Raw genomic sequence first — 26,271 nt, 5'->3', positions numbered from 1 at the left:
TATGGGGAATTGTTTTGAAAATTGCAGCTTACATATGAATTTACAAGGCTAGTCCTTAGCCTTTAAAAAACCTTCACTGGAATTACAATTGTGCAGTGGACTAATTCCACTAGAAGATATCCTGCAGATACTAGATAATTTTTAATGTAGGCTAAAACTGCTGAGATTGAATATTTACCCTGTGTTGTAAAATTATATATAATTATATTGTTTGTCCATGTTTTTGTATGTCTGTTAATTATACATAAACGTGAAGATTAAACATGTATCATTCAAATAGGAATTTCTGTGCATGTGGAATTCAATTCCACAATACCGCCACAGACAAAATCACTGTCTCCAAACTATCCACCCATACTTCTTCAGTAAAGAACTTGACACGTGGCTAAGTCCTTCAGTTCCTTTGAAAAGCAGAGTTCCAAGCACATGCTTATGTACTCTGATATAGATAAAAGTAGTTTATAATCTGAATTAATATGTATGGGCATAATCCTTTACCACTGAGGTCACTGAAAATTTAATTGTTGAATTTAGCAGTTGAATTTAGAGTATTAATGTCTGAAAGCTGGGACCTCATTTACACCTGCAAATTCAGTTAGCATTCCCCAGTAAAAAGTTTTAGGTGTATAAAGCTTTATCTGCAGTTCTAACAGCTATTCTTACGACATGCCCATGTCAAAATCCATGGCAGAAGTTTTATACAAAGTCAGATATCTCATCTAGTGTGTCTAATATTCTGAATGTGTGCATGTGTTATGAGTTATAGGTATAATAATTCTGGCTTCTTTTGCTTGTATAATGCTACGTTTGGGAGCTAAAGGCCTGGATTCTATGGTGATGTAACCAGACCAGGGTAAGTCCTGAGAAATGCTTTATCCAGAGTCATCTTCTCTAGATGATTCTTTTGCATTACTTTCACAGTAATGTCTTCAGAAAAAAGTTTTGAAATAGCCATTCTGATTATCATATGAAACAACTCATGCAATTTTATCTTCTCACACAAGACTTAAATCTCTCTTGAAAGAAATAGTCATTTTTAATGATTTTTCTCCAGAACTAGCCAAATTTTTAAAACTGAAGCTGATATTAGCCCCATGAATGAATGACATCAATTGAAATGTACTTTTTTTTTTCAAGGTGATTGATGTAATTTTGTATTAAAGTGACCTTTGTTAGAAATGTTTTGACTATAATGATTTCCTGTCCTTTTTGCTCAGCAATCAGAACAGCAGAACTGGCGTAAGCCCGTTTCAACTGCTTGGTGCTAATGCTTGAAGGGAAGCAAGCTGCACTGAATGCCTGCCTGAAGGATGGGCAGTGGGCACAGGTAAGTGTCAGCACCAGTGAGCAATGGAAATGCAAAATCCCAACCTGAGAGGTTAGTAAGGAAGGGGATATGGGCTTCACGCCACTAAAAATACAGTCCAATTGCTATCTTGAATTTAATTGGGTTACCTTAAATTCCTTAGCAAGAAGTCTTGTTCTCAAGTGAATTGCATTTCTGACATGTGTATGGGCTGATTCATGTTTTTATAGGCTGATCTTCTTTGTGTTGCACGTCTGGCACCTAGAAAACCTGTGATTTATGCTTGTGAATGATACCTATTATATAGTTATAGAAACATACCTGCATCTGTAAAACTGATTGATAGCTCCTTATATGAAACCATCTTATTATGAGGGACTAAAAGTAATAAGGATGGCAGTGATCTTTTTTATATTCTCTGGATGAATGTTGTTTTAAAGATACTTTCATTTAACAGGGAGAAGTACAGTTCAATTTTTCTGAATGAAATTAATTCTAAAAAGCATGAGTCAAAACTTTATACCATTCAGGAAAACAGAGCTACAAAAAAAGTAACATCCATTCCTACTTCAAAAGAAAAATTAGGAGTGGTCCTTAAACTAAGGTGAGAAAGGTGCCTGGATTAGATGCCCCGTGTGACCCCTCCGGTTTTAAAATGTGTAGGCAGTACTGCAGGCTTATTTTCATTTGGACACTGTTAAATATCATATCCATACAGGCAGAATACTGAGCAAGACAAACTCACTATGGCAGATGTTATTTTTTCCTTCTTTATTTTCTTACTTTTCATGTAGATCCTTGTTTATCATCTCCTGTTTGTAGGAAGAGATGTAGCAACACTATTGCCATGCTCTTCTTTGAACTGTGAAGTGCACCTTTTTATAATAACTCTGTGATCTTAATATATTAGCAAATAAATCAGAAATAGAGAATATAATAGAATTAAAAGGATCTGTTTAAAAATAAGGTTGTAATTACAAGCTACCAGGATTTATTTCAGAGAGCATATGGCTTCTCTAATTAAGAGGAATGCTGTTATTTTTTTATCTTTTAAGCCACATATAATACTCTAAGTTCTATTCATGTGCTGCCAAACTTGTCAAATGTGCCTGCTTTTGCAGCTAAATTTTTGCTCTTTTTCAACCCCCTCTTATCAAAAGCTGAAGTTAAAAAAACCCACACAACATAGAATAATATTTAGCTTTGAAGATAATGCTGGACTTAGTTTTAAAATTCTTCCTCTATTCTAACTATTTTAAGTTTACTGTCCTGAAGTTCAGTGCTCCCATGTATTTGAAAGTGTTCACCTGATGTTCATCCTTTATTTAAGGCTTCTGTCTCCTACTTTTTAGGTATATAGGATGATGCATTTATTACATCATTATTGCCATGTCAGGTATTCTGACCATAATTTGAATGATAATATTAAGGATGCTCTTGGCTATTGCAATAAAGTATAGGACATAGTTGGCCTGTTTAGGAAGAAACATTTTGTCTTTGTTGTCTACTTAGTAAGAAAAAATCCCATGAGTTTAAGTAGACTAACAATCAAGGAACTATATTTTAGGAGCAAACCAGGCTAGAGTTTACTCCAGAATTTTCCCTTACTTGGTCAAATATAATTAATAGGAGGCTCCAAATTTGCCAGCTGTTAATCATTGTGAATACTTGGTGGCCACATTGTGTTTTGGTTTATTTTCTGTGCAGAATGGAAGAGGATTAAGGGAGAAGTTTTGTCACATACATCTTACTTTGAAGATAGTAAGATTTAGTGCTGAACCCAGTCTTGCTGGGTCATGGAGCAGAAAGGGCATTCCAAATTACACGAAACTAGGAAAAGTAAGTGGCATAGCTTTGTGCACAGGGTCTTAGGAAAAATATATCCCTCCCTGATGCACCCTTCCATGTTACTGTTCTTCAGGGCAGGGTGTCTGTGAGTTGCACACTGACCAGCAACCCAGCTCCAGGGCAGCTCCCAGGGTGACACAGCTACAGACATGGCCCAGAAAGAAAAGAGCCTCAAAATGCTTAGTTTTGAGATCTGGAGAATAAGGTTTGACTCGTGTTTCCTAAAGCTGATCCCATGACATCTTGAGCAGCTGCTGCTGATCCTGTGAGGCTTTTGACTGTTCGTATAACTTCTGGAGCATTTAGACTTTTACAGTAGGAGAGTTGTTGGTACCTCTGGGAATTGAGGTTCAGTTGCTATCCAGAAGTCCCCTAGCCCTTTCTCAGGAAGCAATGAGTTTATCAACTAAGTCTTGCTTCATGTGCCTCCAGCCTGCTACCCTTCCATTAAATAGCACTTAGTGCACAGCTCATCCTTCTGTTTTCAATGGGGTTACTCATGTGAGTACCACTTCACACAGGAAGAGGGACTGGATCGGCATCTGAATTGCCCATGACCTGGTTGTTATGACATTAATGCTTATTGGCTTAGATTTACCCACAACTGTGTTGTTCCACATTGTGGCATAATTCAGGGTCAATGGAAAGATTAAAAAAAGTAAAAATATGCCTTGAATTCCAGCATCCTTCCTGTTATAAAAAAAACTAAGCCAAACCACGAAGCAAATAAAAATCCCCCCCTCAAAAAAGTAGAAAAGTAATGGGAATTGCAGATTATTGATGTCTTTCTCTTACTATGTGTGACTTTTTCTAATGCAAGCCTACCCACGGTACTCTTATATTTATGAATTCACATGCTAGGCAGTCTTGTAATGATTTTTTTTGGGTAACAAGTCCAGCCCGTTCTCTTTGTATTTATTTTGTACATTGGCTTATCAATAAATCATTCAAATGATCTTAGTCATCTACTGCAATGTGAAGAAGCTATTCTTTGTTTCTGTCAAATCTGCTTCTGGAGTTATCTGTTCACAGGTACATGAATATTTATACAGATGACATTTTCAAGGCATTTTTGGCCCTAGATTCCTAATGGAGAATAATATACCAGTTTAAATGAGTTTAAATTGTTTTCTTTCAATTTTCTATGAAACATTATCACTGCATATAAACTAATGCTTTGTTCACTTGCTTTGATCCCTAATAATGTAATCATATGCAAAAATTATAAGTGAGCAATAAACATTGGTGAATTATAATTAAAAGCAGATTTAATAAGGTGATCTTAGCTGCTAATTGCCTTCATAAATTAAATTCTGAAGATTTATGCAAGATGTCTTTAAGGAAAGTCATGTAAGGTATAAATTTTGTGAATATATTCTTTAATGATGTCAGTAAAGAGGAAGGAGGTATCGAGATATATTTTTAACATTGGTACTGCCAATGAAATTCACCCAATTATTGCATTTCATGTAGAGGAAGATATCATGGACTCTGCATTCAAGTACTGGATCTGGCCATGTTCCTTTTTTATCACCTCAGGTTCTCACTGGAAAAGGGCTGTAACAAACATTGCACTGGGATCTGTTGAAATGTGTCATACTTGATCAGTTTTCTGTAAAATGTGCAGAGGTCTCTGCACAGGAATGGCACTTAGGAAGTTATAACATATTCACAAATAACTGTTTTTTCAAAGAAAACCTTTAACAAGGTGCTTCTGGGATGTTACCCGTTCTCTGCAGCATCTTTAAAGTCCGTGCTCAGGTCATCTTCAAAAGCTGAATTTGTGAGTAAGCATGAAACAGATTTGTCAAGCTGCTGTCCCCAAAGTACTCAACAACCTGCGTGGTGAAAGGTGGAGGAGCAAAACAGATGCTTATAGCTTGAACATTTATTACATTTCAACAATCAATTTGTTTAAAAGGGGATTAAGTTGTTTAAATAACATGAAATTAATATGAGACTCAGGAACTGTCCCATTTGATCATATTGGACTATTACAGAGACAATATTTTGTAGCATATATGCATATAATTATATCTATTTATATCTGTCTTAGCAAAATACCTACAAATAATGCAGTGGCTGAAATTGGTGGGTCCCTTGCATCGCAGGGCCTGTTGTGTGAACTCCCTGAAAGGAGCCTTTGTTTCCATAGGCAACAGAGCTGCTGTGGCACTATGGATCAAACACATCCGGATTTACTTTTATGCCTCTGAGGTAAACAGTTGCCTGCTGCACTACATAAATACTGAAAGAAAAACTCTCTTTCAGTAAAAAACCTGACCAGCATAAGCTGAGGGTAACTGCAGGCTGCTGAGGAGAGCCTGGCACAGGCAGCTCCTGGGAGAGCGCTACATGGGCTGCCATTTTTGCCTTTTCTGTCATTTAGTGCTCTAAATTTTTTGTTGTGTATTTCATGGCTTAAAGACAGATAGAAAAAATCTTTAATGTAATCATTTTTCTTTCCCCTGCGTCCAGGGAGAATGTTTTGTTTGTCTTGTCACAACAAGGCCAGAGATAGAATTATCGAATATTTCTGCTTTTGACTATTTGAATTGTAGAATTAACTGCATCTTCTGATCTCAGCCACCCTAAACTGTTTGAAACAGCTAAAGGGAGAGTTTTAAAAGACAGTGCAAATCTTGCTGGTTTTCAAAAGCATACCCTTCCATTTTAATCAGAGTGAATGAAATTAAAGCAACATATTATTGAAGAAGGCACAGGAATAATGACTTTCAAATAAAAAAATGAGATGTCTTATAATTGTTGTTGTACAAGAAATATTAACTGAGAAGTTCAAAGAGAAATGCTAGCTACTGATGTTATGCATGAATTTGCTGACTTTGCTTATTCATCTGATTAAAATTATGCCATTCCATGCAATCTATGTTTATTTTGCACTTCCTATTTGTCTTGCTAGTGGTTTTGTTCTCTAAAATGTAGGTTTTCAGAGGTGCAAGCCACAGAGACCTGGTACACTCCAGTGATTCAGTACAAGTGAAGGCTTATCCTGAGTTAAGTACACAAAATTTTATAGATGTTGCAATGAGAACTTTTGGACTGATTTTAATGGTATCCACTGTCACATTTCTGAAACCACTTTTAACCTGCAAAATAATCAAAACCTTCAAGTTTCTGTCTCTGTGATATTAGACAGAGACTCATAAAATATATTTGTTCTTCTGCTAAAAATGTTTAGTGCTTACTTTTGTGTCTTAACGAAAAGTAAGTCCTTGACCTGTACACAGAAGTTTGTGAGACAGTTCTGAGCATGGAAACTGCTGGCAGAGGGCTGCCTCCCTCTTACCAGGGCTGATTTGTCAAAAGACAAGCTCATGCCCCCCGCAGAGGTGGCACCACAGCATCGCAGGTGCCCCGTGCTGAACGAGCCACCCCCTGCCTGCTCACCATGGGAGTCCCAGCCTGTCCCTTGCTGACCCTCCAGTGGACCTCCTTTGGCATTCTGCTTCTGCTGGAGGAACTTCTCTTCAAAAATGGGTGATGGAATGTGCCTTTTGGTCTTTGACTTTCTCTGCCAGAAGAGGTCAAGTACTGAATATTTTTATCTCAGCTGCTCTTGTCATAGAAATACTCCTTGAATTCACATACATGCTCTGTTTATTTGTTCTGATTAAGGCTACTGAATAAATTACTTATTGAGAAAAAAATTAAAAATGTCATTTTAAGGTAGAAATATGTGATAAATCGCAAAGTGAATATGTGATAATCCCAAAGTGATGAGCACAGTCTGGATGGCAATGCGTATTTTTTTGAGTTCTGTGTCTTAGGTCTCTACATCCTTTTTTGGTTAACATGAAAGCTTTTCAAGGTCAGCAGTGCCATACAGGTAATGATGAGCCTGGGGAAGGCTTATGTTAAATGTGTCCTCAGTGTTCAGGTTAATCTTTTCATTTGTGATTTTTTTTTTCATAAATGGATACAGGAAGGACATTACCTGTGTTACAAAAGTAATTTTTATGTCTTTAAATATTATGGTGGTCACTTTTTCAAATAAGAGATTAACCTATGCATTAAAAACTGTGACATTCATTAAAAACCCCCCAAACCTCAAGCACTTTATTTAGGAAAATGTAAACTCTGGGTACTGCAAGGTTGTATAGATGTAAAAACTAAAGGGATAAATAAAAATAGGGCAGCTTATCTGCACTTTTACATTTAATCCAAAATTGCATGTTATTTTATCTGACCCAAATAGGTGGAAACAATAAGTTAGTGAGTTGAACAGATTACCAGTGTCTTGAAAGAGGAGATCAGTATAGATACTGCTGGGCTGAGCCCTGTAGTCCTTATTTGATCTTGTGAGCTCTGCCTGCTACCTTCACTTTCCATTTATTTTAGTGAGATGTTGATTTTCATTAGCATGAGTAGCATTTGGTGTTATTTTGTGAAGATTTGCAAGGGTCAATGTTTGCCAAAACAGTTTCAGCTACCAGGAAATCATGTAATGTTATTCCTTCCTTTGAGACTCTTTAAACAGCAATGCAACTTGTTTCTTAGGATTTCCTTATTATAAGGATCCAGGTGTCATATATTTCCCTGTGCATGGAACTGAACACAAAAAGATAAAATACTTTTTTGGAAAATACTTTTAGCATGTTTTTATGGCAATAATATTTTTGCATATGTTTGTGTATGACTGTCTAAATGTCTTGTCTAATAACTTTCAAATCCGCTGACTGGTGTCAACCAAATTTGACAGAAGGGAAGTAGTCTCATAGATAATTGAGTTCCCAGTAGCATTGGAAAATAGACCCCATAAGCATTTTGACTGAAGGAAAAACAGCAGTGAAAGCTCACGTTTTGTGAGAGGTTATAAATTCCCCTACTAGAAGAAAAGCTCAAACTAGAGCTTAAATCATGAGATACAAATCCACAGAAGACCAAGCTGCATTTATTTCAGGCTTCATTGTTTCACTTTTGTTTCTAATAACATCTTTTGGGATTTAGAGATCAAAAAAATTTTAATCTTTTGTATTTGTCATTATTTGCACTGTTTATTTAGTTTTTACTGTCCAAACTTATTGAAAAGAGATTATTTTTCTCTTTTTGCATTTTGTCAACATAAAATGAAGCATCAATTTATGTGAGTTGCAAATGGTTGTGTTTGCTGTTTAATTACTAATTTCTATTCATCGTGGGCTTTAACAATTGTATTCCACTTTTTTTTTTTTTTTTTTTTTTTTTTAAATACAACAACTATGTCATAATCTTTCTTGGAAAATTGATTTGAAAAACCTGCAACCAGTGAGCTGTGCAGGGCACTCCCCCTGTTGACTATGGGTCTTTGAATTAGACCTGGAGAAATAATTCTGAGCTGTTGTTTGTTTGCTACAGGCATCTTGCTTCCCTAAACATGGGATGGGATTTGACATCAGTGCTGTTTCTCCCTGCTGATGTCGTGAATAAACTCCCAGATTTGAGCAGGTATTTGAACATGCCAAACAAATCCTTCACCGTTTCTAGTCTAATTCTTCCCTAACCAAAGGCCACTTTCATGCCCACTTTCCTGCAACACATTTCCTATGCTGGGGAAAGAAGAACCCTGGAGAGAAGACAAGGGAAAATGTGGTAATTTGCATTTTCAGGGACTGCTCACTTTGGTGCAAAATTACCAGTCTGTGCTCTTTTTTTCTAAAATTTCCTCCACATGTTAAATCCTGTCAAGGATGTCAGGGGGATTTTGAATTCCTGCTTTCTCCGGTATTTATTCTGGCAGGATAAGCTGTGCAAAAGGGAGCACTCTGTCAGTAGTGTACATACTGACAGTATCATCGTACATGGAGACTGTACTCTCTGAACAGTGCTTCCAATTGTGCTAAAAATTAAACCAGAGAAATTATCCTGAAAGGTTATTGTGTAATTATATATTCCAAGCAGTTTTTAAAATACATTTTTCAGTTTCACAAGCATTTTTTCAAAGTGAATAACAACTGAGAGCAAACAAGCAAAGACTTCAGGGTCTTGGGGTAACTTGCATGCCTATCATTGAAGTGGCTGTCATGTCACACATCTGCTTTGTGATATGTTTCTGCCTTTCTATAACATGCCATATCCTAAGCAGTGTGCTGAGTGACAGCATGTCACTCACCTCACTGCCATGCACAGAGTGTGTCTTGTAGTACTGAAACCTTCTCAGGCAATGGATAAAAAATTGAAATTTTCTCTATGTTTGCACAGGGAGTGGTGAAAGGGTAGGAAAAAACTGTATTAAAGAAGAAATGAGAAGAGACTCCCACTTATTGGTTGCTTTCTGTTACCAGTTAACTCTAAGTCCAGTAAGCATACCTTTTGCACCTGTTTGATACAATATTCCACCTGTTGTCCTTTGGAAAGAAGCTGCCTATATTGGAGGCACTCAGGGGCTGGGCATTTTATAAATGTAAGTCAGGGTTCTGACAGATTAGCTCTGACAGATTTAGATGCAGTGATAGAATGCTCACACTTTACACCTTGCTTCTCAGCTGGAAGTAACTACCTGAAGAGCAAAGACACGAGAATGGATGTGTCATGTAGCTCATAGTCCAGTGGCAGTCCAGCTTAAACTCTTATCTAGGTAGCCCTCCCAAACTGGGAACAAGCATCCCATTTTTAGGTGCTGGGATGGAGATGGGTGGAAGGAGCACTGAAAATCACAACAGTAACAGTTTAGTAGGTAAACACTTGAGGCAAATGTAGCCCTTCTGCTGAATGGGCAAGGGGATCTGATGAAGGATGGGAAAGGCCAAGACACTCGGTGCCATTTTGGCCTCAGTCTTTCCTGATAAGGGCAGCCTTCAGGAATGCTTAGTCAACTGCTGCTTAGCCCCCTTACTGAAGTGGACAAGGGGTGAGACTGCACCCCGTGAAGCTTTGCAGTTGATACAAAGCTGGGAGGAGTCTTGAATACACTAGTCATTCAGAGGGACCCTGAGAGGAGTTCACAGAAGTCTCATGAAGTTTAAGAAAGCAGAGCAAAGTGCTGCACCTGGATAGGAGTCATTCAGTAGTTGCTAGGGACCAATCATCTGAAAAGGAGCTCTGCAGTGGAAGACCTTGGTGTGCTGCTGGATGTGAACATTGCCACCAGGTCCAGGGACATGATCTTTCCTCTCGAATCAGCTGTAGTGAAACACATCTGGTTGCTGTGTGCAATTCTGGGCTCCACAGCACAAGAGATATGACAACAAGAAATGGGCACAACTGAAATACAGGACATTCTAGTTAAATATAGGGAAAGACATTTTACAGCAGAAATGATGAAATACAAGAACACGTATTCATCAGAGGTAGTGAAGTCTCTTTCCTTAGAAATAGACATTCAACATCTTTTGGGTGGGACCTGGCTCTGATCAGCTAGCTGTAGCTAGCCCTGCTCTGACCACAGAGTTGGTTTAGACAATCTCCTCCAGGGGTGCCTTCCCACTGCAGCCAGTCTGAAAGTCTGGAATTCTAAAGCTCACCCATCAGACTCCCCAGTCTCTAGACCTAAAGACAGTTGTGCTTTCAAATTTGCTTGCTGAGTTGCTTTACTTTTGTTTGATTGTCAAGAGAATACAACATACAAAATACCCTAACGGGCAAGTGTTTGCTAAAGACTCGGACAACCTCAGGCTAGTAAGGGTAACAATAGTAGGCAGTGGTGCAAGTTGCAAGCTGGCAGTTTTACAAGGTGTCTACTGGAAAGAAATTCTTTGTAGGTCTTTCTTGAACATTTTCTTGCAATTCTGCAAGATAAGTTTCCTTTCTTCTTATGCGTTTAGACAGACGAACAAACTGCTTTGAAACCAACCATACTGGAATTAATAGTTTCTTCAAGTCATTACGGACTTGATACCTTTTTTTTGTTAGGGATTTCTTCTCTTAGAGACCTCTTTAAGTGATTTAACTTTGAAGCCTTTTTCCCGTTGAATGTGATTGTCTTTTCAGCAGCAATTTGTAACTCCCGGCATTCCCTTTCTACTGCAAATATGAGTGTAAGTCTCTACATTATTCATTCTTTCTAAAGTGAGGAGCGAGAGTTGTAAACTGCTGAATTACAACCTGCAGTTGCCAAGAGGCAGGAACAACTTAAGAGCAATTTAATTGTAGATGTTTTCCTCCTTTCCCCTTTAACTCTTTCTTCACGGAAGGATAAACACTACAGGCAGTTGAATAGTAAATGAGCTGTTCTGGAGACAGAGACAGGCAGGGATAGAGAAGGTCAGAATGAACTTTGCAGCTAGGAGAACAAAAGAGCCAGAGTATAAGACCATCTTTAGAGAGGTAGGTATTGAAATTAGTACATTGAGTTACTGTGGTCAAGCTTTCTAATGTAACTTTACTCTTTAAAAAATGTAACTAATGTAACTTTACTCTTAAAAGAATGTCAATTTCAGTTTAACATTGGAAAGGAGTTAAAGCTGTTGCATAGTTGTTAGTGGGTGAGGTTCCATCAATGCCCTACAGGGCCCAGGCAGCTCAAGACAGAATTTTGTGAAGGAAGCATATATGGGGTAAAGGTAAAATGAAGCTGACAGGGGGCCATTATATAATCGAAGGATATGGTCTCAAGCCATTTGATGATGCCATAGTTACACTCTTACTGATGTTTATACTTGTCTGAGAATGTCATCATGAAAAGTAAGTGCTATTCTGGAACAGCTTAAAGAGAGTGCTGCATTGGTGCTCTGTCTCTTATGTGTTTTCTTTGTCCATTCCATTATTTCTTTATGAGCACAGGAACTTCTCCTTGTGCAGTCACTCACCATCATTTCCACAGTAATGTGGGTTTAACCTACCTCCTAATAGTGAACCTCTACAAGATGTCATCTCAAAAAACTGGAGAACCTTAGGCAGGTTACATTCAGTTAACAACATTGCAGTCCTGAGCTACACGTGCTGCAAACTGCAGTGCTTGACAACAGGGTGAGCTGTTCCTGTTGACTGAAAATATCCTACTTTTTATTTACAGTAAGGACTGGTTGAAAAGGACTTAAAAAAACCCACTTATTTTACCATCTTCCATAAGCTTCATGTTAAAATCAATAAAATGCTGCAACCTTTTTACCTGGTACCCACCACTGGAATACTGGAGACTTAAAGCCAAGAGCTTTTGTAAAAGGCATGGATAATGTTAATGCTATTACCATGGTTGAAATAGAAGTGGGCATATTCTTCTGTTGTTGGCTTTGTGAGAATTCCTTATTTTCTGCTAACAGCATGAGCAACATGTACTGCCAGAAAAGGTTGACCCTTTTTTTTGTGCATGTGTTACACACTGTATTATGAAGTGCACAGGCATTTTTGCATGGCATTGCATACTGTATTTCTGCAATTCCTGAATGTAGCTGAAAGGAGGAAGGTTACAAAGAAGATGTAATGTAGGCACCTTCAAAAAGATTTTTCTTAGGTTCTCTGCCTGAAGTGGAAGTTCTACATACCTGCCTACACATTAATTTACTACATTAGGTGTCCCCCATTTTTAGGTAATGTGATTATAACTCTTGTCATCAGTCTGGAAACAAAAATCAAAATGTATACGTAAGTATTTTAAAAATACCTTTTTGTTCTTTTCTCTTCCTTTTTATCTAAGTTAATTGACTTCTCATATACCATTCTGTGAACTAAAGAAAGTGGGAAGGCAAAAAAAATAATTGGCCCTTTAAAAAAAAATCCATCTCATTTTGATAAAAAGTTAAATATGTGGTCATTTGTTTTGCCTGAACTACAAGGCAGTGTTAGCCTTGAGCTTGCTTCCTCTAGAAAATAGAGATTATGTAATAGCCCTAAATGGTGTTAGTCTGGACAAATAAATAAACCTGGCTCACTCCTTGGAGGTAGGTGAGGATGAATATATAACAATAGCAGATAAGGGAGAATTTTCTATGAGTGGCAGAAATTTACTTGTGGAGCCGCACACTGCTGGTGTCACTTTAGCTGTCTTCCCCTTTCCTCTTGAAGAAAATTCTCAGAAAACCTGGATGTTCAAAGTAATTTGACCAAAAGCTGGGATTGTCAATATGCTCTACTGTAATCAACTCTGCAATGCTCCGTGACATGAGTCCTTGTGGCCCTTGCAAGCTGAGCAAGTTTTCTGAGGAGACTTGTCTGTGACCTCCTGAGTCTGATGAGATTTTTTGTCACCTTTATCCCCACCTCATGTGGCTTCTCTGCCCTTCCCACCCCCTTGTTCTTTAGTGGAACATGCAACTACATGTTTCATGGTTTCATAGTTTCATGGAGCTACACAGTTCCATGTGTAGTCGTCTCAATGTGGCTGACATACAAACCTCTGGGGAACTTATGGACAGACTGGACTAAATCAATGCCACATAAGACTTAGAAAGAAACCCCACTGCTCTTAAACAATTTAAATAATAACATCCTATGGTGTTCCACAGCCATTTACTGAAGACAGTCCCTGGAATATTCGACTGTTTTTTCAGCTGGGTCCTCACTCCTTCTGACATGCCTTTCGACACTAATGGGGTACAGAATTAATTAAAAAGTGCGTTATGTGTGTAAGTTCTTTCTTCCTAGTCATTCTGTATGATTTAGGTTCTCCTGCTTACTGGTTCAAGTGATCAGTGTTCTTAGTGTGTGTGCAGGGACTCTATGTGGGTACATCACCCCTTACAAGGCAGTTTGCAGCTGGGACATGCTACAGCAACAAGTATGTTGCTGGGGCTAAACAAATTACCTCCAAAATCCACTCCTCAGTTTCCAAAAATTACATATTTAGGTGATTTAACATTTATTGATCACGTGGGCTGTTTTTTTAAGGACAGGCTGTATTTTTAAAAATGCACAATCTTAATCTGAAACAGTACTACATTACAGTTCTCTTCATAACAGTCACATGTCAGAATTTTCGGATCCCTCTGTGCATGCATCACTTTCATTCTGGGATATAAATAAATGTACTCTGAAGGAAAAGCACTTTCTATTGATGGCTAAGAGTATATGTCATTGCTCGGGGAAGAATATTTTTGCCTTAATTTTTTCCCCAAATGATATTATACTTCACCTCACTTTCCTTTGTACTTGGTTTATTTACCTTTAGAGCAGTTCTCCCTATCCTGAGGGATTACGGTAGCCTAACTTGCCTTGATTTTAATTTCTTTTAATATCTGTATTTTGTGTCTATATAAGGAGGCATAAAGTTCTCAAAACTTTTGCTAGATTACCAGCATTTAAAATACTCAAGTAGCATTTCAAACCCAAGTGTTATCAGTCAGGACTATGGAAGGAGGCAGAGGAGGCCTGGTTCTGTCTCCGTGTTCCATATTCATTTGAGGAGAAGGTTACTTGCAATCATTTTTCTCAAAAGCTAAGTTGACAATGAAATTTATTTTGAAGAGGTGAGCTGCTTGGTAATAACCTACAGTTTTATGGAATAATTGATGAAGAAATACATGTATGAAACTGAAATTATTTATATCTCACAAATGGACAGAACACAACTTAAAGTCCTTTAAGCAATATACTGTCACAATGAGCAGGACAGCAACCTTTACTCATAATATGTACACCTGGTTTGAATCAGGGTGGCTTGGGTTGATGAGTGAGGAAGAAAGAGAAGCCACAGTTGTCTTTCGTTTTGGGTCTGGATAAGGCTCAAATTCTATTAATAGGTATTTTTATGGTAATCCCTAAATCAGTGGTGTTAGATAATATATTATATTATGTATAAGTAATATATATTATTATAAAATATAATATATAAGTATAGATAATAATAAATATATTATATATAATATATTGTATGATATATAACATAATATATAATATGTGTAAGTTTGTGCTCAATTACAAATACTTTAATATTAAAATTTCTAGAAGACAACAAACATTCTACGATACATGTTTTGCAATTATTTTTTTCATCTGGCCACTCTCAAGCTATTAAAATTCACTTACATTTGAAACTCTTAAGTAAACACAATTTTTCAGATGGCTCCTTTAGTCTCTATTTTTTGATAATACTGTTCTGTGATCTTTCATTTCAGCTAGACACACCAGGCAGATCTTTGTGATGAATTTGTAGCACATATAATACCAAAATCAAGAACCATGTAAGAAGAAATATACACTCCTCTGACTTAGCCTATGAAAATATTAGAATTAATTGCTCACAAAGCAGCCTTTTCATAGGCATCCTCAGTGATGCTAAATTGTGAAGCTAGAATTCTGATTAAGATCACCATAATAATTCAAAGGGAGGGCTTTGTGTAATGGCTGCACCTTACACCTGCAGAGAACTAAATATAGGGAGTTATTCACATATAAGATACTTTAAGATAAGTATGTGTAGTAATCTAAAGGACACAGACTTTTGATTTGTTTTTTATAACAACCAGAACCTGATCTTAAAATGAGGAAATATTTCAGGATATAGTTCTCCTCCCTTAACTTCTGTTTTTCTTGGTAAAACATTGTTATTTGTGATGTTATATAATTATATTCCAGTGTAATTCAAGTATGTAATGACATTTCTTAAATGAAAGCATTTAAATAACTCAGGAAATTGTTTTACTGTTCTGTTTCCTGACCTAAAACCCATTTTGTCATGTTCAGTTTATTGTTCAATCTGTCTGAGCTCATCTAGGTATATTCTACCCTATACAGAGTAAAAGAAAATATTTACTAACTGGTCATCTCATATATGTATATCTAAAAATATGCATGTTATATTAAACCCATATATATATATAACGTATATATATATATATATAAAAAATATAAATATTATTATTTTCATCCCTTAATTTAAAAAACAGAAATCTCTCTCACCTAACACCAGAATGTGAGCAGATTATAATAAAAAAAGAGTAATATCAAATTAAGTAGTATCAAATAATAAATCTATTGGTTATAGAATAAAAAATTTAAAAAAAGAGATCACTTTAATTTTTCTTGTAGTACAAATCAACCATAAGAAATATAGAGCTTTTCTTTGCATTTGGGAATATAATAAAATTGTTTTCCTGTATGTGCAGCTCAAAAGGATGCTTTGTTTTGTTCAGTGAACTAGAATAGTTTGGTACAGAGGTGTTATTTTTCAACAAAGAAGGGGAAAATTTACCAGACTTCCAGAACAGAGTCTCCTTTTACCCTAAAGACTCTTCTATAAGACAAAGAATAGGTTAACCTGCCTCATTTTTATCCAGAGCTTTTTTTAATTTAGTGGATAAGATTAAAGAGCAAGCTGAATAGCACAGGTGTAGCTTGAGTTTTTAATCTGCTTGACTCAAGTTAATCTAGTTCCTGAATGGGGCTACTAATAATATAGTTCCCGAAGTAAAATCGGAAACCTAAGTACTGCAATGCTTTTATTCAGCTTTGAATAAATCAGAGGAGCATAAAATATACTGAAACAGATTAAATTTGATTCCTGCAGGACTCGAAGTTTAAGAAGTTATAGCCGAGATGGAGAGGAACTCAGCAGTGGCGATCAAACGCTGCCCTGGGCAGCCAGACTCTGCTGGGGTGTGACAGTGCCCAGAGAAACCCCCAGGGGGCTGCTGCAGGGCCCTGGGCACTTGGCCTGAATAAACAGCTTAGTGACAGCCATGCCCCTGCTTCTCATGCAAAGAAGAGACACCAGTGAGATTATGGTACTTATTGCTGGGTTATCCTGCACTGGAAAATATGTCTCCACGGTCCAGGACAGAAATGGAAGGAGAGGCAGAAAAATACCCTGAAATAATTGCTAGTATATAAGTGGTGTCTCATTTGGTACTACAGCATAAATTCTTGGGTGTCTTTTTTTAAAAGGCACTTTAAATTTTATATATTCCAAGCCAAATTCTTTAACCCTTGGGTAAGCAGAACTCCTGCTGTTCATGCTGAGAGGTCTGCTCAGTTAAAGAGCACAAAATCTTCATCCTGTGCATCCAAAGCACTGATAGTTTTGATATTTCTGCAAGTTTTCAGATTTTTTTTTTTTTGTTAGCTCGGGAGTCACAAACCCCTGTCTGTGTCACTCAGCTCCTGGCATGGCACTGGAAAGGCAGCAAAGTGTGTCCTGCCTCGTGGGAGTGCCTGCAAGGTGCACAGGCCCCAGATGCAGCCACCTGTGGATTGGGATCAGCCACTCAGAGCACCCTGCTGGGGACTGGAGTGAGAGCAGCACAGTGATGAGAGAGAAAAGCATTGTGTTGGTATCAACAATTGCAGGATGTAGTTCAGAGCAGCAATGGTTTTGTAAAAGCCTTTCCTTGGCAGAAAGGAACACGGGAATGTTCCTGCACTCCCCAACTGCAGTCTGGTTTGGGAAGCAGCAGCACTACAAGCCTTGCCTGGAAAGAGCTCTGGGCATCCCTGAACTGGTGGGGAGCAGAGCCAGTGCAGGTGTTGCACAGTGAACGTGGTAGAAGGGTGGATGCCTTTGCCCTGGCAACAGAGGTTCCATCTGAGGAGCTTTTACCTGCCCGCAAAGCTAAGTGTGTGAAGTGCTGATTCTGTGAGTGCTTCCAACTTTTTCCTACATCTCAAACTTCAGAAAGAAATGTGAACTTAATCTGTTTTTCTTGATTGTAACAGGCTGTATTTCCTAGACGTTGGCTCTAAATTTAACAAAATAAATCCACTGGGATTTATTATTTATGACTGTATTATTATTTATGACTGTAACTGGGATGGCTCAACTTCATTTTGTATACTGACATTATCCTATTCAGGGTAGACTGAGCAACTTGAATTTCTAGTATTTAGCTCAGCAGTCAATATATAATTGCATGTTTTAGTCAATTCTTATTCATGTATATCTAAATATACAGTGTTTTTTTTAGTCTTGAAGTTAAGAAACTAACACGTTCTTTTAACCATGTTATTTACAGAACTTCTTCAGAAAATTTCATGATCTGAACAACTGTTACAGCTTGTTGTAGCAGTGAAGGGCTAAGGCACTAACAGAAACTCGAGTACTTCTCTAATTTATTGAAGAAGATAACAGTAAGTATTTGAGAATCAATGTAAATACACATCATTAAATAAAAATACATGTATAAGTATCTCATGGGAGTCCTGGCTTCCCTGGGTACTTGCTTTGTGGTGAACAGTAATTACTTACAATTCAAAAGGTAGTGTATTTATTAATCACTTTTAATCACTTAGTGTGCTGGGGTTAAACCATCCTGCTTATTTGATGTTTAGATAATTTTTATCAAACAAAGAAGACATGCTGGTCCTCTGCTTAGTAGTGTATGAGTGCAAGATCTGGAGTGGTTCTTAGTTTTCCATATCATAATCCTATTCCTCATATTTAAGAAATATAAACTGCTTCTCCCCCCTGGTGGAATGATGTTACCTTTTCCAGGCTAACCCTCCCCTCCGTAACTGGTACAGAAGATGTTTGTAGGTCTTGACTTTTTTGTGATCTCTGTTCTTGTGAGGAATTCAAGCTTAAAAAGTATAAAAAATATTGAAAAGTCTTGCATTTTTTAGCTCAGAGCGCTGGGGCCAAGAGGGCTCACATGGCTCCCCTGTGTGATCAGTTAGGATGGATTGCATATGTGTTAATAGTTCCTAACTTAAATCCTGGCTAAAAAAGCCATAGAAATCCCACTTAAGTATCTCAGTCAGTGCTTCTTAGAGAATAAAATCTGCTCAAGAAAAAATAGATACTACTAGAGGTACTCATGTGTGACAAATATGGCAGCCTCATTGTTAGAAAGCCCAAAGGGTAAAAATGGTGACTCTATCCTTGCAGCTCTGGGGAGGGAATGTAGGATGTCATGTGTTTTCTCCTCACTGGAAGGTAAGTTGTACAGAGTTCAAAACCCTCTGGTTAGTGGGGGAGTCAATGAGAGCCTCATCAGTTGCTGCTAAGTGTTGTCTGTTTGTCTGGCACAGGATGGGTGGTTAGAAAATACCCAACTCTCTGACAGTAGCAGATGTGATGCAAGCTTCAGTGTGCAAGAAAGCAGAGTTTAAATTCCTTTTGTGTCTAAAAATATTGATATTCTGTGAAAGTCTTTGTGAATTGAGCTTGGGCCATGTGCATGAGGACCCTTGAGGCAAAAGATGTGATGGCAAAGGGGAGGCATATAAAACATGCCCCTGGGAACAATTATTTTCACTCATCCTTTCTGAGAATTGTTTCAAATCTTTAGTAAATGTAATCCATCAGCAAAAGGCACAGTATGTTTGGAACAAACAGGTGAGACATGTAGCTGTCAGTATAGTAACTTCGCTCTGCTAATGACAAGTTCCACCTGGCTGCAGTGACTTGACTACTGTACAAAACTTTTCAGCTTACTCAACACACCTGTCAACTCACCCAGCTGAGCAGGAGTTGTCATTACAAACTTTCAAGCTCTATTCTAAGTCCATCAGTGCTTTAGAGGATCACATTTCCAAGGAATCTCTACAGAAATTATTGTTCTGACCAAATGGGCTTATGAACAGTTAGATACTACCTACAATATATTTTTCCTTTTTGCTCTGAAGGTCTTGAACAGAAAATGTGGAAATTAACGTAGCAAGGACTTCTCAAGTGAGACCAGGTGCAGTGGTTAGAGCTGAATCAAGGACTGATGGTCAGCCTAAACTGGATTCACCTGAATCTGACTTCTCATCTGCTTTATATCCCATCCATACCACCACTCTTCTTTTTTTCTCCTCCTCCATGCATTCTGTATCTTACTGAACTGTTTAGTGTTTTCTTGCCAACTCTAAGAGCCAATTGTGGGAGGTATGTGCTAGCATATTTGGAGAAAGTTTTTCAGTATTGACTGTTTCCTTTGGTCAGAGAACTATAAAGTTTCAAGAAGCTGTGGTAAGTATTTCTGCTTTCTGTTGATCCACCTGGAGCTGTCTTGCATATGTTCTGTGGCTGTCTCTAGCAAAGTAAAAAAAAATTGTGGTTGTATTCTTTTTCTGGATTTTGTAGCTTATGTCATATAACAGAGTTAAATACTTATTAATAGCATCCTACAACAAGAAAAATTTTAAACATATGGTAAAATTTTGGTACTGCTCTGTGCTATGCAGAAAAGGTATATTTGAAGTTGTGCATCTGTATCTCTCATGAAAGATGGTCCTGGTCATTTTGGATAGTGAGTTATCTACGCATGTATGAAGTTCTGTTTCTTAGTGTGGAATCTGGAAAATGACTCAATGTCAGCTATTTTCCCTGGAGACCATGAACAAGTAAAAGTTTAGTTCTCTGGGGCACAAATTTTGGTCATTAGCCTCCTTGCACCAAATTCCCTGGTTCCTAATTTAATGTTAACTCTTGTGGTATTAAAATAAAATAAAACTCCCTTACTATTCTTCCTTTCTGTTTCTCTTATCTAGAGATAAGCATTATTTTTAGTGCAGATGCCCCAAATGACTTGATTCATGTGAATGAATAAGGCAGGAATTGTCAATTCCAATAGATAAATGTATAGTATGGAAGTAGGATTTTAATTTTTTAAAATATTTTGACTTTTTTTTGATTCAAAGACATAATATTTACTGAAGAGATGACTTTTTGTGGCAAAAAAATTCTATTTGTATATATACATATCTATAGCTATCTACATAAATATATAAAAAAATATATCTACCAGTACTGGGTCAAAGAATGGATTTATGGAAAGGAGCTATGGAAATGCCTTGCAACTAATGTTTCTCTAATAACAAATTACCAGTGCTTTTATTGGAAGGTGCTGGAAGGGAAAAACCTCAACCTTTTGAACTACAGAAATAGCCATGCATGTAGGTGTACCATTGTCTGACAACCACAAAATGTAACTTTAGCATTATAACTACTTTTTCTGTATGCTTTTTGAACTCCTGAATTGGGCTGGCCTATAGTTAGTACTTGGAGACCCTTGAAGCATGGACAATGTCTTGCATTTGATTGTTTGATCTTTGTTTTCAGTGACAGGATTTTGCTTTATTTAGGGTAGTTCCAGACCTTAAATTAAAAGCCACTAAACCAGTAGCTCTGAATATTGTTTTCATACATGTTTAACTTAAAGGCTTCTATTATTCTAGAGTGGGGCTATTGCACAACCAGTATTTGGAATATTGATTCTTTAGCTACCTCTGTAATTTACACGCCTGATTTCTGTGCCATTTTCAAATTGTGGTGATGTGGGGATTGTTAATGGTTAAATTATTAAAAAACCCCAAACCTGTCATCACTGTCACTTTCTAAAAGAGCAAGATTATTTACTTTCCATTTACTTGCATTCATTTTGTGAGGTTTTCACTATTGTATTCTGCCCAGATGAATCCCATTTTCAGAATAGTGATCTTCCTGAAAGGAAATCTAATGCAAGAGAACAACATCAAACTGACAGGAAGATTGAATGGGTAATATATGCCCTCTTCTTTTTAATGTGGGGTATCTTTATGATACTGTGGCCTGTGGTGTGCAACTTTGACCCACATCTTTCATTTTAGTTAACCTCCATCAACTATTTAATATAGCTTCACATGTCTGTCATGTGAATCTGTAATTAATGCCATTCTATTCCCTATGTTAATATGTTCGCTAAAAATGATACAGAAGGAAGGGCACTTAGATCTACAGAGAATTAATTAGCATGTAATTTTCAGCATATCATCTAGTGTTAATTAGCAGTTAAACCATCTTCTAGTGCATGACCTGCTGATTTAAATACAGCATTCTGTTACAGTGGCCCTGGGGGATAATGTCTTGAAAGGGTATTCTCTTGAAAATGGAACTCCCTGTTTGTCTTCATTTCTTTGTGCCTTAACACCAGATCTTTCTCAGCCCTTTCTGCCACACAAAAGCCCCTTTACTGAAGTGATAAGCAAGCAACAATTTTGATATTAATCAGAAATGATAATGATAGAATTAAGCATGCCAAATCAATGTGCTGGCTGATGGAGGTGTGGTAACTGTTGTTAAAGGAGGGTCACATCCTCCCTGGTGGATCTCTAACTATGGTAACTTCAGTTTTGCTATCTTTTCTTTAAACACATAAAATTCCACCATGAGGAACTGTAATACTGGCTAGCTGAGCCATTCAGGAAATCAACTGAAGTCGTCTCTCTTTAGATAGTTGTAGTGTATAAGTTTATATTTCTTGTGAAAAAACAAGTGCCGTATTATATTTTAACTACCTAGCTTAATCTGCTGATGTTTTGCTATTCCTCTTTTCTTAAGTTGTGAGTGATCCTTTAAATTTTTTTTATCAGTGTAAAAATATCTAAAGCTCTATTTTATTGAGCACTTCCATCACCCTGAATACCTTTATTATACTGCTTTTGAGGTCTTATTTTTCTATGCAATCCAATTCCCTTGACCTCAGAAGAGTATTTATTCCTGGTATCCATGCTTTATATTATAAAGGCTTTACCCTGGTGTGTCATCAAAGCTGTTGCTGTGAAGTGGTGAGTTTTAGTACCATGAAATTGAACTCTTTCACAATGATAGAAAGCAACTGACCGTAGTTCTTCAACTAGTTGATAATGGATTAGGAGATGAAACTAAGTGAGATGTTTCTTGTGCTGCCTCTTGTGCTGCTTGTGATTTTTTTGGTGTGTGGTTTTCTGGTGGTTTTGTGTGTGTGGTTTTTTTTTTTTTGTTTCTTTTGTTTGTTTGTTTGGATTCTTTTTTCTTAATATTTCCAAGGTAAAGTGTTACAGTGCAAGATGCTATTAGACTGAAAAGTCTCTTGAACAGAAGAGATGACTTATTCAGAAAATGTCCAGCTTTTGAATTTCTGAAATGAGAAGTCTGTTAATGACCCAAAAAGCAATCCCCTCAGTTGTCACCAGAATTGTGAAGATTCTCTTGATAGAAGTTATCAGATGTGTAATACGTGACAGACACCCAGTATATGTTTTAAGAGACAGATGTCTCAGTTGCTTGCAATGAATTTTTTGCCTAAATTAAAGATGGATTGTCAATCTGTTGATTACCATTATGAAGTGCTTTTGAGGGCCAGTTAGAAAACATTGTAGGTTTTTTTAAGTGATAAACAACTTAGTGAACTCTTCATATCAAAAATTTCTTCATCATTGCAAATTATTGCATTGTCCAAGAGCTGACCTCAGCTTCTTCAATATATTCATTGTTCAGTTCTCCTGAAAGACTCTGTTGCTATGGATTGATCAAGAATTTAGTGCTGAAAGCTAAACATTGCTTTTATTTGCTCACCACAGAAAGGATTGAAACTGCATATGATAGAATTAATTTCTGAAAAAAGATATACCCAACCTTACACCTGTTTTTGTGTTATAAAATCACTGCCTACTTAAACAGACCAATCAAGCTATTAGCGATAAATTTAAGTATTATTAGAGAAATATAGTGCTATTTCCCTAAACTGTGACACATTCAAACACTTTTCTCCCAGTCATCCTTAAGTAGCACTGGCTAGTGCTAGTAGCCTACTATTGGCTAGTGCTAGTAGGCTGCTAGCTACTTAAATTAAGCTCAGAGAATGGAAACCATTTCCAAAGCTTTGTGTGGCTAGGTCCTTAAACTGTTTCATGTCTTGAGTTTCTGGTCTGGCTGCTGGGGACTCCCTTTAGCTGATATTGGTTAGGCCAGGAAGAGGCATCAAGAAGGGATTATCCAGGTGTACTTTACTGTGAGGCTGGGGGAGCTCTATAAGGTGAATTGATGGGAGTGTAGTGTTGTGGTTCTTTGGTCATTTTTCCTCTGGCAGAATCTGGGATATGAGTGTTATCAGGCATGGCAAAGGAATGGAATTGTTTCCTTTTCATTGTGATTATTAAATTTATCAAACTTTGAACATTTTGGATTCTGCATTCCTAAATTTTTTTTTTGATTACTGGAAAAGAAATTCTTATTCCTCTACAAAAAAAAAATCACAACCTTTAAAACTTTTGAGTGCTCATGACAGTGGGGCGCAATGTCTGAGACTGAGACTTACTCTGGTAGGTGTCTTTTTAAAAATCAGAAGTAGGGACTACTTATTTGCATATCAGTATATAAAAATATTAAATGATCAAGCCCAGCTATATTTTATATACCGTGAAGTAATACCAGCGTTAGAAATGTTCAAGTATGTTCAAAAAACCTGTGCTACTTTATTCTCTGCACAGAATTAGCTCTCATGGCTAGACCCTAATGGATTTGTTGAAATCTATTCTGATTATGACATCCATCTAAAAAAGTTTGGGCTGAAGCTTACTAAAATTGTTCCTTCAATGTGGTTCCAACTTTTTTCTCTGCAAAAATTTCCTGTAACTACTCTCCTACAAAATAGCCTGTTGCTCTTTCCCTGGCATTCAGAGCCTATTATGAACCCTCTGATTGCAAAATCTTGAGTTCCCACTGTCAGCACTGTTTCAATTCCCAGTTTCTAGGTCACATTAAAATACCATGGTTGTAGCTTTTATTCATCTTTCCCTGTTTAAATGTCTCATCTTATGGGCTCCTGGTGCAGCATTCACACTGAAAAGTGTTACTGCTTGTATGAGTAAGTGGCACAAACAGACTTTGCAGAAACCTGTAAGGTGTAATATGCTGAATGATGAAAAGGGGACATAGGGTAAAGTTGGTCCAATATGCTCTGTTTCTTACCAAAGGCTGAAGTGTTGAGAGCAAGAAAAGGAGAATGTTGCAAAGAAATGTTCTTTGTTGACTACCTAATGATCCATAAATGTATTGTTAGCTAAAATTGAAGATTGTGGTTTATAACACTTCAATGTTCCTTGTGTCAGCGGGGGCCACGATGAATCCTCTTGGCCTAACTTGGAATTAATTAAGTTATTTGAATAATCTGCTGTTGTAGTTCTACTTTTTGTGAAATGTTTCTGATTAGTTCCTAACTAGATTGCTATAACCAAACTACAGCTTTCAGAAAGAATTGAAATTTGAGCATTGCATGCAGGCTTACCAGGAATCAAAAATTTGCAGCAAATTGTCATTTAACAGTCCTGTGAAGACGCAGCTCAGAAGCTTGGACCATCTTCTAGTCTAATAAAAATCCCAATATAAGGTTAATTACTTACTGGATTGCTATATTTTTGGTACTACAAAAGTAATTCATGATACTATACAAAGATGAGGCAAATTCTAGAAAACATGAAAATTAAAACTATTTTTAAATTGTTGTGTAATAAAACCTGTAATTATTTGCCTAACTGGACACTAAAATCTAGGCTTTTAAAAAGCATGTATACATATGTGTTTGCTCTAGTAGGAAAAAACACTTCCTGAGTCAGAAGGTGTTATTTCAAATGTTTAGGCATTTGGAAGGATGCAAGAATGGAGCTGTGTCTCTTGAAACTCAGTTGAAGAGCAAACAACAGTAGCTGGGGCAAGCTGTGCCCAAGAGGTTGCAGGGTAGGACTGGGGCAAGCCCTGCCAGGGACTTGTGCTTGGGATGGGCATTATGAGTCAAGCACTACTGCTGAAAGCCAGGCAAGCACTGCCAGATTAAGCTTCCAAAGCCAGGGCTGGTACTGCTTTTCTGGAGCTCATGGTTGAACATGGCTTCCCAAAATGGTTGATGTGTTTTCACTCTCTTCTATAGCAGAGAACATTAGCTCAGCAGCTGACTGACAAATGTAAAACTCCTCATCTTGATTTGAAGTCTGCACCTTTTAGATTTGTTTGTGATATTTCTGGTTTAAATTGGGATTGGTGTGAGAAGCTGCATCTACAATGAAGAACACACTTCTATTTCTGGTCTGTTTCACACAGACAGCCTGAAAGGCTTCCGCTCGGATGGAAACAGGTCACATTTCATCCCAAAGCAATTGAAATGACAGCTACAAACTCTGTAGAAAGTTTATAACAAGTCTGCTGACAGATACTCAGATAAGGAGTACTGGAGGCCAGCAACACAATGTTCATAATGGCCCTCATTGTACAAATCTTGATCAGATACCAATTCTACCAAGCTTCCTTACTGATGCTAGCAAAAACTTTAATTAATAAGTAGTCCAAGTGCAATTCAAAGTAAGATAGCAAAATAAGGGAGGAAGGAAAGCAAGGTCTCTCTTGGCCTGTCACAAAATTCTCACCTGTTCCCACCTCATTACTCTATTCCAGGAATGGCATATATTCTACTCTGACACAGTCCTGGTTTTTTTTCCTTAACTGCTCTTAACACCTGCAGATTATTCTTTGAATCTTGATTTACTGTGAGCAGATTTTGGATGTCTGGTGTGTCTGGGGCTGGGTACTGGAACCA

The 26,271-nt window shown here is 37.3% G+C and overlaps 1 protein-coding gene and 1 long non-coding RNA gene across 5 annotated transcripts in view; both read left to right on the top strand.

The window, feature by feature from the left end:
* The window catches only part of LOC146433995 (uncharacterized), a 324,515-nt gene that overhangs the window by 115,688 nt on the left and 182,556 nt on the right, over positions 1 to 26,271 (top strand). For 3 of the 4 annotated variants that reach the window (XR_014853778.1, XR_014853779.1, XR_014853780.1), the window contains exons 4-5: positions 1,218 to 1,327; positions 17,974 to 18,088. The gene's annotated coding sequence lies outside the window, so the exon portion shown is untranslated. Of the gene's footprint in view, positions 1 to 1,217; positions 1,328 to 3,013; positions 3,229 to 17,973; positions 18,089 to 26,271 lie in introns of those variants that run through there. The other variant, XR_014853781.1, reaches the window with a different exon arrangement.
* Positions 4,673 to 6,598, top strand: LOC146433996 (uncharacterized). The gene is made up of 3 exons (XR_014853622.1): positions 4,673 to 4,937; positions 5,266 to 5,371; positions 6,098 to 6,598. It is a non-coding gene; the product is annotated as an uncharacterized LOC146433996 (long non-coding RNA).

Source organism: Lichenostomus cassidix, chromosome 8 (assembly GCF_008360975.1).
Source record: "Lichenostomus cassidix isolate B80296 chromosome 8, HeHo_3.0, whole genome shotgun sequence".
Lineage (NCBI taxonomy): Eukaryota > Metazoa > Chordata > Aves > Passeriformes > Meliphagidae > Lichenostomus > Lichenostomus cassidix.
This window is presented reverse-complemented; position numbering and strand designations above follow the sequence as displayed.